The sequence below is a fragment of the Magnolia sinica genome, chromosome 15 (assembly GCF_029962835.1).
Source record: "Magnolia sinica isolate HGM2019 chromosome 15, MsV1, whole genome shotgun sequence".
NCBI classification, from domain to species: domain Eukaryota; kingdom Viridiplantae; phylum Streptophyta; class Magnoliopsida; order Magnoliales; family Magnoliaceae; genus Magnolia; species Magnolia sinica.
In genome coordinates this window covers 47,629,884-47,642,196 of record NC_080587.1, presented here as the reverse complement: position 1 = coordinate 47,642,196, position 12,313 = coordinate 47,629,884, and the positions used below count along the sequence as shown (strand labels likewise).

Sequence of the window (12,313 nt, the reverse complement as noted above, 5' to 3'; positions counted from 1 at the left end):
CTGGGCCGACTGTTTGAAAGATCCATCACTTTCTTGTTTGTTGGGCTGACTGTTTGAAAGGCCCATTACTATCTTGTTTGTTGGGCCGACTGTTTGAAAGGCCCATCACTATCTTGTTTATTGGGCTGACTGTTTAAAAGGCCCATCACTATCTTGTTTGTTGGGCCGACTATTTGAACGGCCCATCACTATCCTATTTGTCAGGCCGACTGTTTGAGAGGCCCATTACTATCCTGTTTGTTAGGCAGACAATTTGAAAGGCCCCTCACCACATTGTGTTTTGAATAAATCATCTGTTTAAAGGGGTTCATTTACTTGGCCAGCTGGATATACATCCCCTATTGACATGCACTCATGCATTCTTATACATAAGTAGATTTGAAATAAGAACTATTTTATATCCCTGCTATTTTAATTATTGGATTAATGTTTATTTAATTCGGTAGCATGAAATCTTGAGGGGTGTTCTCACTGAGCTGGCCATTCATCCTTTGAACATATAACTGTACAGTCGATGCAGGTATAGACGGAGGCACTTGTGAGGCGAACATAGACGTGGGCCCCTCAGGAGAGGGAGGAGACTTCTATGAACAAGAGCCTCACCGGGACCCAGCCGAGTTCTATGGCCTTAACCAATAGTAGCATTTATTTCCTTTCTGCTACTTGAACATTTGGATCTTATGGTTTGTATTAAAAGGCCCTAGCTGGGGGGACTAGAATTTAGATTTGATTTGCTATGATATGGATTACCACGTTTCCTTCTAGATTCCTTGCACTCTGATTTTAATTACTTTAGTTAACACCCGAGTTTTTGAGACTCGAAAAGTCGGGGTGTTACATCTAGGCCATCCACTATCTAAAGGAGAGTACATCATCACCCGTTGTCGTAGATGGACAAATATGTGGTATCAGATTTGGTATATCCACGATTGAAGCTTATCTCGATTCGTGGGTTAGATCCACCATCTTTGCATGGGACCCCGCCTTTGGATATATGATATGCTAGTACCTTGAGTAGGTTATGATAGTCTAATATGGGTCATTCCATGTAGACTTCTATATATCTAGTGGGGTGTATTGTTCAGCCCTTACTCTTATAAGTGACATACTAGTTACGGTCGATCATCACCTGCTATATCTGATAATCATGCTAGTGTACTTAGTTTAGTATGACACACTGAGAATATGCTTAGTATAACATCATAATACGTGCCCATACGCATCATTTGTATGCATCTTATGAGGAGTGATTGATTATAGCATTGGGCTGAGATGTTTATGGGACTCCCTATGAAACGGAGTTGCCCCTCACGATCGCTTGGTATGCGTAGTTTTGATGCATGACTGGATGGTATGACTCATGTATCTTGCATTTTTTATGATATGATCATTTGGTGTCTTAGCGACATCAGGGTTGTGGCCTCCACAAGCTTATCGTGGATGTGCAGATTGGATACTGAAAATATTTGGGACTCAATATATAGGCACTTTGGATGTCCGTGGGTGAAAGCTCCTAAACCCTTACGGTACCAAGAGGTTGATCTAACGTCGAGACCGAGTGGATACATGAGCGCTCGAGTGCCGAATACCAGTAGGCCTCGTCTCCCACTGTGTCATGGTTGATTAGAAGGGAGTGTGGCCTTATCCGCCCAGGAGTAGGTGGCAAAGCTAGTGTAATACCCCGAAAATTGGGCACACGAGTACGTAGACTCTAATCTCGAGTTTCTAGGTGTTAACCAAATGAAAATGTACGTGTGGCCTCGTTCAGATTCACATCGGTTCCACACACGAGCAATCAGAATAGCGCAATTTAAATTTACAGATCCAAAGTAAGGTAGAGATAACAAAAATAAATAAATATGGGGCCGACAGTAAAGATACAATTAAAATATGGCATTCGTCCAAATGAGAATTATACAAATCACAACAATAGGAACAGAAGAACAATTACCAAGCGGGAAGAAGCTAGAGATCTACTAGGTGCCCGAGCACACCACTGAATGGTCCTATTGTTGAGTTATCTGCATATGTCAAATAGAAGGCGTCAAATGCCAATATAGTGAATATCCCCAAGATTGTTACTTGGGACATTTTATTGATTAGCAGGTTCACAACAAATATATATTAGTACATATTATACACTCAAGCATGTTATCTTTAATGCACAATAATTAGACAAGTTACACATGTTACCAACACAATCAGTACAGTTAATAATAAACAAGAAATCAAATAATTCTTAAATACTCTTGTTAAATGTGTATATGAAGATATGACATGATGCATGCCCTTTTCAAACAACACTCCCTCACACACGACTCCGACCACCTGGTTCACAAATGACAACACTCCCTCATCACGCGACAACCACGCCTGTTTCGCCACATTCTAAGCTAATGCAATCGGTGAATGATTATGTTAGCCCGAGTAATTATTAAGTTTAATTCATCCAGCATATTGGCGAAGCTAGGATACCGACGTTATATCACGAGTCTTTATCTGGATCACGTGGCTCATTGCCTCACGTAACGACTCCTTACCAGTGTCTCTTAATTTAAATCTAGGTGTCACCCGTTTATTTCATAAATCAACAATTCCAAAGGTTGGTATGATACCTAAACGTGAGGATCAACCCGATATGGGTCGTCACCCAAACCGAGTATGATCGCTTAGTTCCGAGGTGCAAGCTTATCACATTAAACTAAATCAATACAAAAGAAAGAGGTTCATCACCTAATTCCATTCATGCTCTGGTCATTCGAACAGTACTCTGGCATGGAACCATCGGCCAGGTAATTAGACAGGGGTCATTCGAACAAGGACCTATCACCTCCATTAGTGCTCGATGGTCACTACGGCAAGTCTCGTCACCCCAGCGTAGGCCGACAACACGGACATAGTGTCTCATACCACCATGTCCGGCTCCCGAGTCTTAGTTGCTCACTGGTCACTATGAGGGGGCTCGTTACCTAGTGTAGGCCTACAGCTTGGACACGGTGTCCCATACCACCATGCCCGGCTCATGAGTCTTGGGATCATATCAATAATGGTTATGAGTAGACTAAATTAATGGTGACAGTGGTATCCCAGATTCTATTGAATGTTATAGAATCACTAAGCACAAGAATGATCAAGCTTGCATTAGACCGATGCGAACGACTACGAAAGACCTCGGGCAAACCGACATTAGGTGCAAAGCATCCCGTGTAGATCTAACTACTGTTGATCATCCGTGTTCAACTCCGGTCGGCCGTATAAGCCCAGGATAGCCTCCCTAAAGCGGGATATCTGCATATTTACATAATTTGCAAAACTCGATCCACCGCAACAACACAATTCAATCATCCTAGTATTTCTAAGCATTCAACATTCAAGAATTTTTATAATATTAAGAGTTTCATGTCATCCAAGCATTTCATCAAGTATGTTATCAATCAAAAAGAAAATAAATCTATTTAATAATTCTAAAATGCTAAGGAGAAGCTTGGGAGTAGATCTTCACCTTTAAGTTAAAATCCAATACTCGAATGCGGCCCTAGCGTCGGGAATTTAGAAAATTGCTCCAAACCTAAATTAAAGTATAAGACTATCATTAATGATGTAAATTTGTTCATAATTAAATATTAAACAATGAATTATGTCTTAACTAACTCAATCTGATTGATCCATCAACTCGGTTTGACAAATCAAGACTCGAAATCGACGCACAACCTAAACCATAATGGAATGGGGCCCGATTACAGCTCTCGTAAGAGTATGGACTGCTCCAATTGATAATTGTGACTTAAAGCCCTAACATACTCAATCCTAATATTTGGGGTCATTTGGCACCGTGGATTGAAGGGGATTAGAGGGGGTTTTCAATCCACGATGAGAGCTTGGATTACACCTAAAATCATTTCAATAATTACATGTGTAACATGTATGTCATTGTACACTATCATTCTATTGGGCACATGGCCCCCTAATGATGATCAGCACCGTCCAAATATTGTCCATGTAAATCAGCACCGTCCAAACATTGTCCATATTAGTCAACGATTAAAAATCGTTGGTTAGTCACTCAGACATGATCTTGTGCTTGCGGTCCATCCGAGACTTGGAATTTCATCATTTTTAGGCAAAGCATATATTTCAGAGGGCTTATCACAATCATAGTGTCAAAAATTATATATCTCACTAATTAGGGATATTAAAGTTGATTTAGTAATTAAATTCAAACCCTTGTAAATATACCATGCATTGGTATTTTTAAATTAAAGTTAATTCACACTCCAGGGTGCCAAACACACTGGGAGGATTGCCAATCCAAGGGGTTTCCAATCCTAGGGGTTCCAAATCCACACTCCCAAACAAGCCATTAGGGTTTGCAAGAATCAACGGAAACAAAAAAAAAAGGGGGTTTCTAACCCTAATGGCCCAAAATGAAGGAAATGAAAGAAAATGATGGAAAGACATGTAGGAAAACCTCTTACCTAGCAAGTGAGTGGAGAATCCAACCCAAAATCTTCAGATTTCATCCGTAGAAGACATAAGATCGGGAATAAAGACGAGGTCTTACACGAATCCGACAAGCACGGGGATTGGATGGCGTGATCCGGCCGCTGGGGGTGCATGCAAGGTGGTGGCTCCCACTTTCTCTCTCCTCTCTCTATCACTCTCTCTCTCTCTCTCAGCTGCTGGAAACGGCTGAGAGAGAGAGAAGGTTTGGAGCTTATATGGGTGGGATTATTTTAGTTGGCCCCAAGTTTGAAAAATCCCAAAAATGGCCAAATGGGGCCTGATTTGGATTATAGGGGTTGCTCTGATGCCCCCTGGCCATGAAATTTATAGGACAGGTGGTCCATGACCCGATGAAGGGCTGGGTAAAGTTTGATCGAAAACGGATGCGAGGTTTTACCGGAATGGCCCGGTTTATGATCAACGGTCACCGTTCCACAATCAATGGCTAGATTTTGTAAGCGTGGTCCTGAATTTATTTTTAGCCTTTGGTGTAAATTTGGCAAAGATCCGACAGACAAAAAGCCAACAATTGCAACATCAGTTACGGGGCTAAATAAGTAAATTTCATACTTTCCCCAAATTAGGCCAAGTGACTCACAGTTTACAAGTGTTAGCTGGGCAATACAATTTGACTATTTTTGGGCACTTCCAGGGTCTAGCGTCTGCGTGAGACATCAAGCCCAGTGAGATAGACATTACTCTACAACTTCGAAACTAGCGGCCCACTAACGAGCGGTCTAGAGCTTGTTCGGGTAATCGGGCCATTTCTCGAATAAATTAGATAGAGGGATTTCTTGTGAGAAATGATTAGTATTTGGATTAAATAATTTTATAATGTATACTAATCACAACTAGTGAGAATGATGATTCGGTCATAATCACCCTAATCAAGAACCCTAATTCAACTATACTTGAAATTACCTGATTTAGTAAAATATATTAAAATAAAAAATTTAAATTTAATTATATAACATGATTCTTAGTATGATTAGAAGTAATTTCTAAGAAGATTCCAAGTATAAAAAATCTAAGATGAAAAAGATACCCACGGCCCATTGACAACGTGTAGTTGTAGGAAATTTTTAGTTTCCATAACTCTATTTCGTATAATTTTTTTGCCTCTTGTAGTTAGTATATTATTTTAATTATTTTTTTAGTAATTAATCATCAAGTTTAATTTACCTCCACCAAATTTTATTAAATTTTATGTTCTAGAAAAATTCTAAAAATTCTGGAAGTACCAGCTATCCGAAACTAATAATTTTTGGATAGTTGTTACATCATCCCAGATTTAACTATATTAAATTTTTTATTTTATTTTTTATTTATTTTTATATGAAACTAGACTTATCAAGATTCAATCTGGCTTTTAAATCACCTAAATCAGAGTTATATTAAGGGAGATATGACTTTTTGAAATCGGCCTAAAAATGTAGAGAATTCCAGCGATGGTCCACCGAAATCTGGTGCACCAATGGTGTGCCACCGATCTGGCACCACTGCTATGCTCCTCTGGAGCAGCAGTAGCACACCGCCAATCTAGCAATGGTGCCGCCATCCTCTATGGTGTTTGGTGGTGGCTCTACCACTTGATATTTGAAAATTTATGTATCTCTCAATCTAGAATGAGTTATTCAACATGCAATATATGATTTTGGGGTAGGAGAAGCTAAGCTATCCAAATAACTTGGTTATTTTATGATATTCCATAAATTTAATGGTTAAAAACATAATCTATTTATATTTTTTACTATTTATAGTAAATTTTATTTTAATTATTATTCTTCATTGTTTAAGCTTTAGGATTTTCTGTCTAATATGAAAGTACTTAAAAAGATTTGAAGAATAAGGTGGTGGAAGGTCAAATTTTCGAAGGAGATGGGTTGAAAGGGGGATTTGATACTTAGTGATTGAGTTTTGAGAGCTTAGGAAGAGAATAAGGTGATGACTTGAGCATGAAAAGGGTATAACGGGCTAGAAATGGGGTATAAATGAAGTAGAAATGGCTCTAGGTGAAGCCCCTAGGGCTTCTATGTGATTCATGAGAACAAAGAAGGGTCTCTTCTATAGCTGAACCCTAGGCTAAGACTTTACTATTTAGATTAGCCAAATGGCTTGGTCCTAGGGTCCTTTAACGTCGCTAAGTTCAATCACTCCCTCCTAAGTCAATAAGGTGTTATGATAGACTCATTGCCTAAGGACGTCTAACTCCAAGTTGATAAAAAAAATACGGGACGTTATAGCTAGGATGAGTTTGACCAACTCATAAATGAGTCCGCTATCGACGAGTCGAGTAGATATTGGCAAACTACTGGCCAGGCAGGTAGTGAGGTCTTTTCCACTTGCATGGTCACTACAAAAAAAAAAGGGGTAAAGGATACAGACCACGTTAGTTTTTTGCTACGGATTTAATCCGTAGCTACACTTACTATGAATTTAATCCGTAGCTAAAAATGTGTCATGCCATTAATACTTAATGGTGGTGTAAGGGGATCTATAGGGCCTAAAAAAATATATGTGTACTATCTAAGCCGTCCATCTATTTTGAAATATTATTATAGGGTATGAAACCAAAAATCAGCTAGAACGAAGGATAAAGTGGACCACACGGTAGGAAACATGGATATTAAATCACATGTGCTTCCTATGGTGTGGTCCACTTGGACCTTCAATATACATTATTTTTTAGATTATGAACTAAAATAATTTAGTAAAATTAATGGATGGAATGGATTAAGCAAATACATCATGGTGGGCCCCATGGAGCCCCTGAGAGGATCGTCCATGGCCCTACACCCAAAATTGGGCACGTGCTCAAAACAGAGTCACGCCCAAACCTCCCCCCATTTCTCTCTCTCTCTCTCTCTCTCTCTCTCTCTCTCTCTCTCTCTCTCTCTCTCCACTCCCCAATCCCCTCTCTCTCTTCGTTCCCACCGTCAGCGCCCTCGCCGTCTCCCTCTCCCTCTCTCAAGCTCTCGTGCCTTCACACCTCCTTCAATAACACCGGATCTTCAACAGCGCTGCCTTCACCGGTTCTCCCTCGCCCTCACTCCCCCTAACATTGAGGCTTCTTCCTCTTCAAAGGTTCTCTCTCCCTTACATTTCTAGGGTTTTGTTGATTTCCTTGTTACTACGACTTGAATCTGAGATTAAATGTTTTTTTTATTTATTATTATGTAAAAGCTCTATATAAGCAATGAATGCATGTTTGGATGTGTCAGATCTATAGGATCATATCTCATTCCAAGTGATGCAATTGATAGGTAGTCAGATCTTAGTAGGACAAGGTTGGTCCTTTGGATATTCCATTGAGCGATATTAGTAGAAGGTGTCATGATAAGGTACTGGAGCAATGGTTATTTTGAGATTAAAATAATATTCTGGGAATGCAATCCCTATTTCACACCACATCTTTCAGGAGTGATTAGTGTTTCATTTTGTTTATATGTAAAATTGGAAATTCTCCCCAGCAATATCTGATTGTGACATTCCATTCAATCAATATTTGATGCTGACATTCATCAATTTCAGGTTAATGAATTCATAGAATTACCCCAACTTTATTATGCTGGCAGTCATGGAATGGACATAATGGGCTCAGTCACACACTTTGTGTCTATTAGTAACCATCTAAATTCTATTAGATCTACTGACAACATGGTGAGCATTCTCTGCTTCCAATTGCAGTGTTTCTGCATTCAGTCTTTGTGGTTTGATTTTGTAGAAAGACATATAAATGTTGATCAGATTATGTGTCTGTTATCACAGCCATTGGGTACATTTTCTCTAAGCAAAGAGGCTTGAGAACTTGCTTCCACTGGTAGGCCAATGGAAAATTGAATCATTTCTAATAATGTGTCGATAACATGATTTCCTATCATGTACCCATTAATAGAGAAAACCGTTATGGATGTCCTGTTCTTTGCTTCTTGTCCTTCAATCATGCTACTTATTGTTATGTTGAAACGGAAATTTGCATATTGTAAGGGACTTCTAATGGAGGTCTGGGTGTGAATTTCTCTATTGATTTATAGGGTAAGGAGGTTAATCTATTCCAACTTGCTAGCGAATTTATACCCATGATCAATGAGGTAAGGCTCAGTCACAAATACACACATCAATGGGTCTTTCTCGTACTAAATATGCTGATCATGCTTTTGAATGGCAGGTTTTTTGTTCCCTCATTGAGGAGACGAAAGGAATAGAAGGCACAAAGGTTGAGAACAATAAGTTTTGCGTCTCTGTACATTAACAACTTATAGGTGAGAATGTAAGGGCTAATTCAACAAACACCTGAATTAAGATTTTGTATTATTTCCAAATTACAAACTTTTAGTTTATTTTTGAAGTCATCAGTGTGAACTCTTGTATTGTCTCTAATTCTCAGAACTGGACTATTGTTGCACAATGTGTCCATGACATCCTAAAAGACTATCCACGCCTACAACTAACACACGGACGAGAGGTAATATCTAAAGTCGTGATTGGTGATCTTTTCATCCTCCCTTTGGGAACTTTCACCTATTTTCTTTCTATGATGATCGTAATTGGGCCTAGTCCCATCTTTTTCTTGTTGATTGTAATTGGGCCTTCACCTGTTCTTGATTGGTAATAAAATCTACTCACCTTCCTTTTTTTGTGGTTCTTTGGAATTGATAATCCATTTTTATTTTTGACAAGCAATGGAAATTTTTATTCAAGGAGAAAATCAAAATACAAGGTTAATACAGATCCAAACACAAGGTAGATATATTAACACCTGACTTAGCAAGCACATATGACAAAACTTATTCTATTTATTTTCTTGTAGAGTATGTGTAAAATTGCAGAGGAATCCATTCCTTTATCTGCTGAGAACATAGCACTAGCCATTGGTGCACTGTGTATGGTACGAAACTCAATATTCTGTTGTTCTGTCATGTTCTACCCTAAAATAATGCATTTTGAGAGAGCATGACGGTTTAAAATTTTGTCCAAACTAACATGTGTAGCTTGATAAGTATCACTTCTTCTTCTTATTTATTTATTTATTTATTTATTTTACTTCTTTGATCCCATGAATATGATTCTTTTTTAATTTATTCTCAGTATAATTCTAAATTGGTGAAAGAAAAACTCACGTTGACATGGGTGATACTTAGTGAGTATCATCTGATATTGAGTTTAAACCAACCATTACATTCTCCGGCACATATATTTTTAACTGTCGAATCTAAGATACAACTCTGTACAATGATTGCTAATATAAGAAATAGAAGAGACCAGTTTCCATGGGCTTAGTGGATCAGAAGAAACCCACTTAATGACATTATTGAGTCCTCTTCAATCATCCAAAGGAGATACCACACAGAAACCCTTCCGAAGAGCCAATGTTTCCATCTGGTTGGAAATAATGCTTAGATCTCTACCTCAAAAATCACGTAGTCTCATCCTCAAATGGACCAAAATGTACAAGTCAGCTGATGGTTATAACAATCTTTCTAGACTTTAATATGCTCTTTTTACAGGATAATGATGAAAATACAAAGAAAGCTAAGGGAAAATGTGATATTTCAGGTGGCCTTGACATGCTTATATATATATATATATATATATATATATATATATATATATATATATATATATATATATATATATATATAAGATAATGATGAAAATACAAAGAAAGCTAATGGAAAATGTGATATTTCAGGTATGTTGTGTCACAACCATTTTAGTTTTGTGTTGCTTAGTATAGGATTTCATACACTTGGGAATAACTTGGATGTATCTCTTTTTGCAGACAAGACAAACTGTCCACTAGCAAAAATAAGGATGAGATGAAGATGCATATAAGCTTAATTTATCTCAACTTCATAACTCAATTCTTCAATAGTCCATCAATCAAAATCATGCATTAGATCAATCGCAGTTCAATTTGACTGTTACAAATCTTCAATCAGACCAATTTAGGCCCTTGATGTGGTCTATATATTCAATCTGAACAGTTGGTGAGCCTAATCTTCAATCTGTATGATTAATGCAGTACAGATCTTCATTTATCAGTTCATCTCTTGTAATTAACAAGAATTTTGTTCTTTCAATTGGTTGGAAGTGTCTGATTTTTAATTGGTTGGTTATTTGTTCCAATGCAAACTAGTAAATATGCAGAATTCCACTTGTCATTTTGTTTTCCTTTCAAGTATCCAGTGCTAGATGCTAATATCTTAGTTATATCAGTAACGTAAGGCACATATGTATGAGATCCAAACCATTCATCTATTATACCTAACTGTGGATACTCCATATGTCTGAAATCATAAAAACCAGATGATACAGAGCCATGCCACTATTTTATAAGCTTTTCTTTTTTTGGTTTTTTGTTGAATGTGAGTTCTTTATGAATTGTTCCTATTCTAAGGTACTTCTGACCAATCAACCCAAATGATTGATTTCTCATGTTGTAGATTGTTGAAGCTGCATGTTGAATTCTAATCTCAAAGGCTTTAAAACCTGAGCCCTCCTTCCACCGACAAATCCATCTCACCATTTGGCATTCTTGCCAGACATAGTATCAAGCCTTGTGTCACCCCATTTGCACACAAGCCACGTCCACTAGTCTAAGGAGACAGTTGCATTGCCTTAGCATGTAAGCATTGACACATGTATCATTCAATTATAAGATAATTAACTGACATTCACCTGCCCCTGTTTAGTAGTTGACTACGGTTGGACTATTCCAATTATCTGATTAGTTTGATGCCACTGGATAAATTAATCTTTTGTGTTGCTTATTGTTTTTGTAACTCATTATCCAGTTGTAATTTTGGAATGACAGCACTCTATAATTTGTAGCTGAATTGGGTTTTCTTTGGAATTTTTCATTGGAATTCTGATTTCATTTGGAATTTTAATTTCATTGTTGTATTTTTCTTTAGTCTATTGTTTGGGTTTTCTTCTATCTTCATTACTTCTGTTTTATCAATCCCTTCTTCTTTGTTTTGGCAGATTAAACAAAGAAGAAAAGAAGGAAAAGCAAATATATATATATATATATATGAATGTCGGGCTTTTCATGTTCATCCCAACCATTGCATTTGTTCACTTCCTCCTCTAATTTGTAGGTAGGATTTTCTGATCGGCGAGGTTTTCAATATTTGTGTATATCCATGGTGGAACCAACTGATTAATGGTTACAGATGTGTCCAACTTTGATAGAAGATAGCAGCATGGAGCATTGCTGCACTAGGCACCAAATGATAACCTCTTCTTTAAAACAGAACACCTACCTTTTTCTACACTTTCTTTTATTTATGATTCCTGTTGGATTTCTGGAACACAGGTGTCAATGTTGATATGGTGAAGTACAAGAATATCAGCTTCACTGTTTGGGATGTCGGGGGTCAGGACAAGGTAGGGCTCCACCACCATTGTCTGTTTTGTTCAATAATCCATGCCTACTTCTTTGACTGTTGAAGCATTTTCATACTATATTTCGCTGATAATATGGTGTAGTGAATTCTCTAAAAACATATCAGACCGCTATGGAGGCACTATTTCTAAAACACAGGGACTCATCGTTGTTGTTGACAGCAATGACAGAGACCGTGTAGTTGAGGCAAAGGATGAACTCCACAGGATGCTGAATGAGGTAAATTTTCTTCAAAAAAGAAGCTATTCAATTTATTTGTATACCCATAGGCGAGGGATGAACATTTGTTGACGCTGAAGTCTTACAAATCTATCACAATCCAAGCATATATGACTGCCCTTATGTGCAACATTACAAATCTATCATAATCCACACGTATATGACTGCAATAGTGATGAA

At 37.8% G+C, this 12,313-nt stretch overlaps 1 long non-coding RNA gene across 2 annotated transcripts; it reads left to right on the top strand.

Moving 5' to 3' along the window:
- Positions 1-7,871: 7,871 nt before the first annotated feature.
- Positions 7,872-9,439, top strand: LOC131227961 (uncharacterized). Of its 2 annotated transcripts, XR_009162651.1 has the most exons (5): positions 7,872-8,163; positions 8,538-8,594; positions 8,672-8,773; positions 8,891-9,246; positions 9,314-9,439. It is a non-coding gene; the product is annotated as an uncharacterized LOC131227961 (long non-coding RNA). The 2 variants fall into 2 exon arrangements; XR_009162652.1 differs by lacking the exon at positions 9,314-9,439 and having other exon boundaries at positions 7,908-8,163; positions 8,491-8,594; positions 8,891-9,303.
- Positions 9,440-12,313: the final 2,874 nt, after the last annotated feature.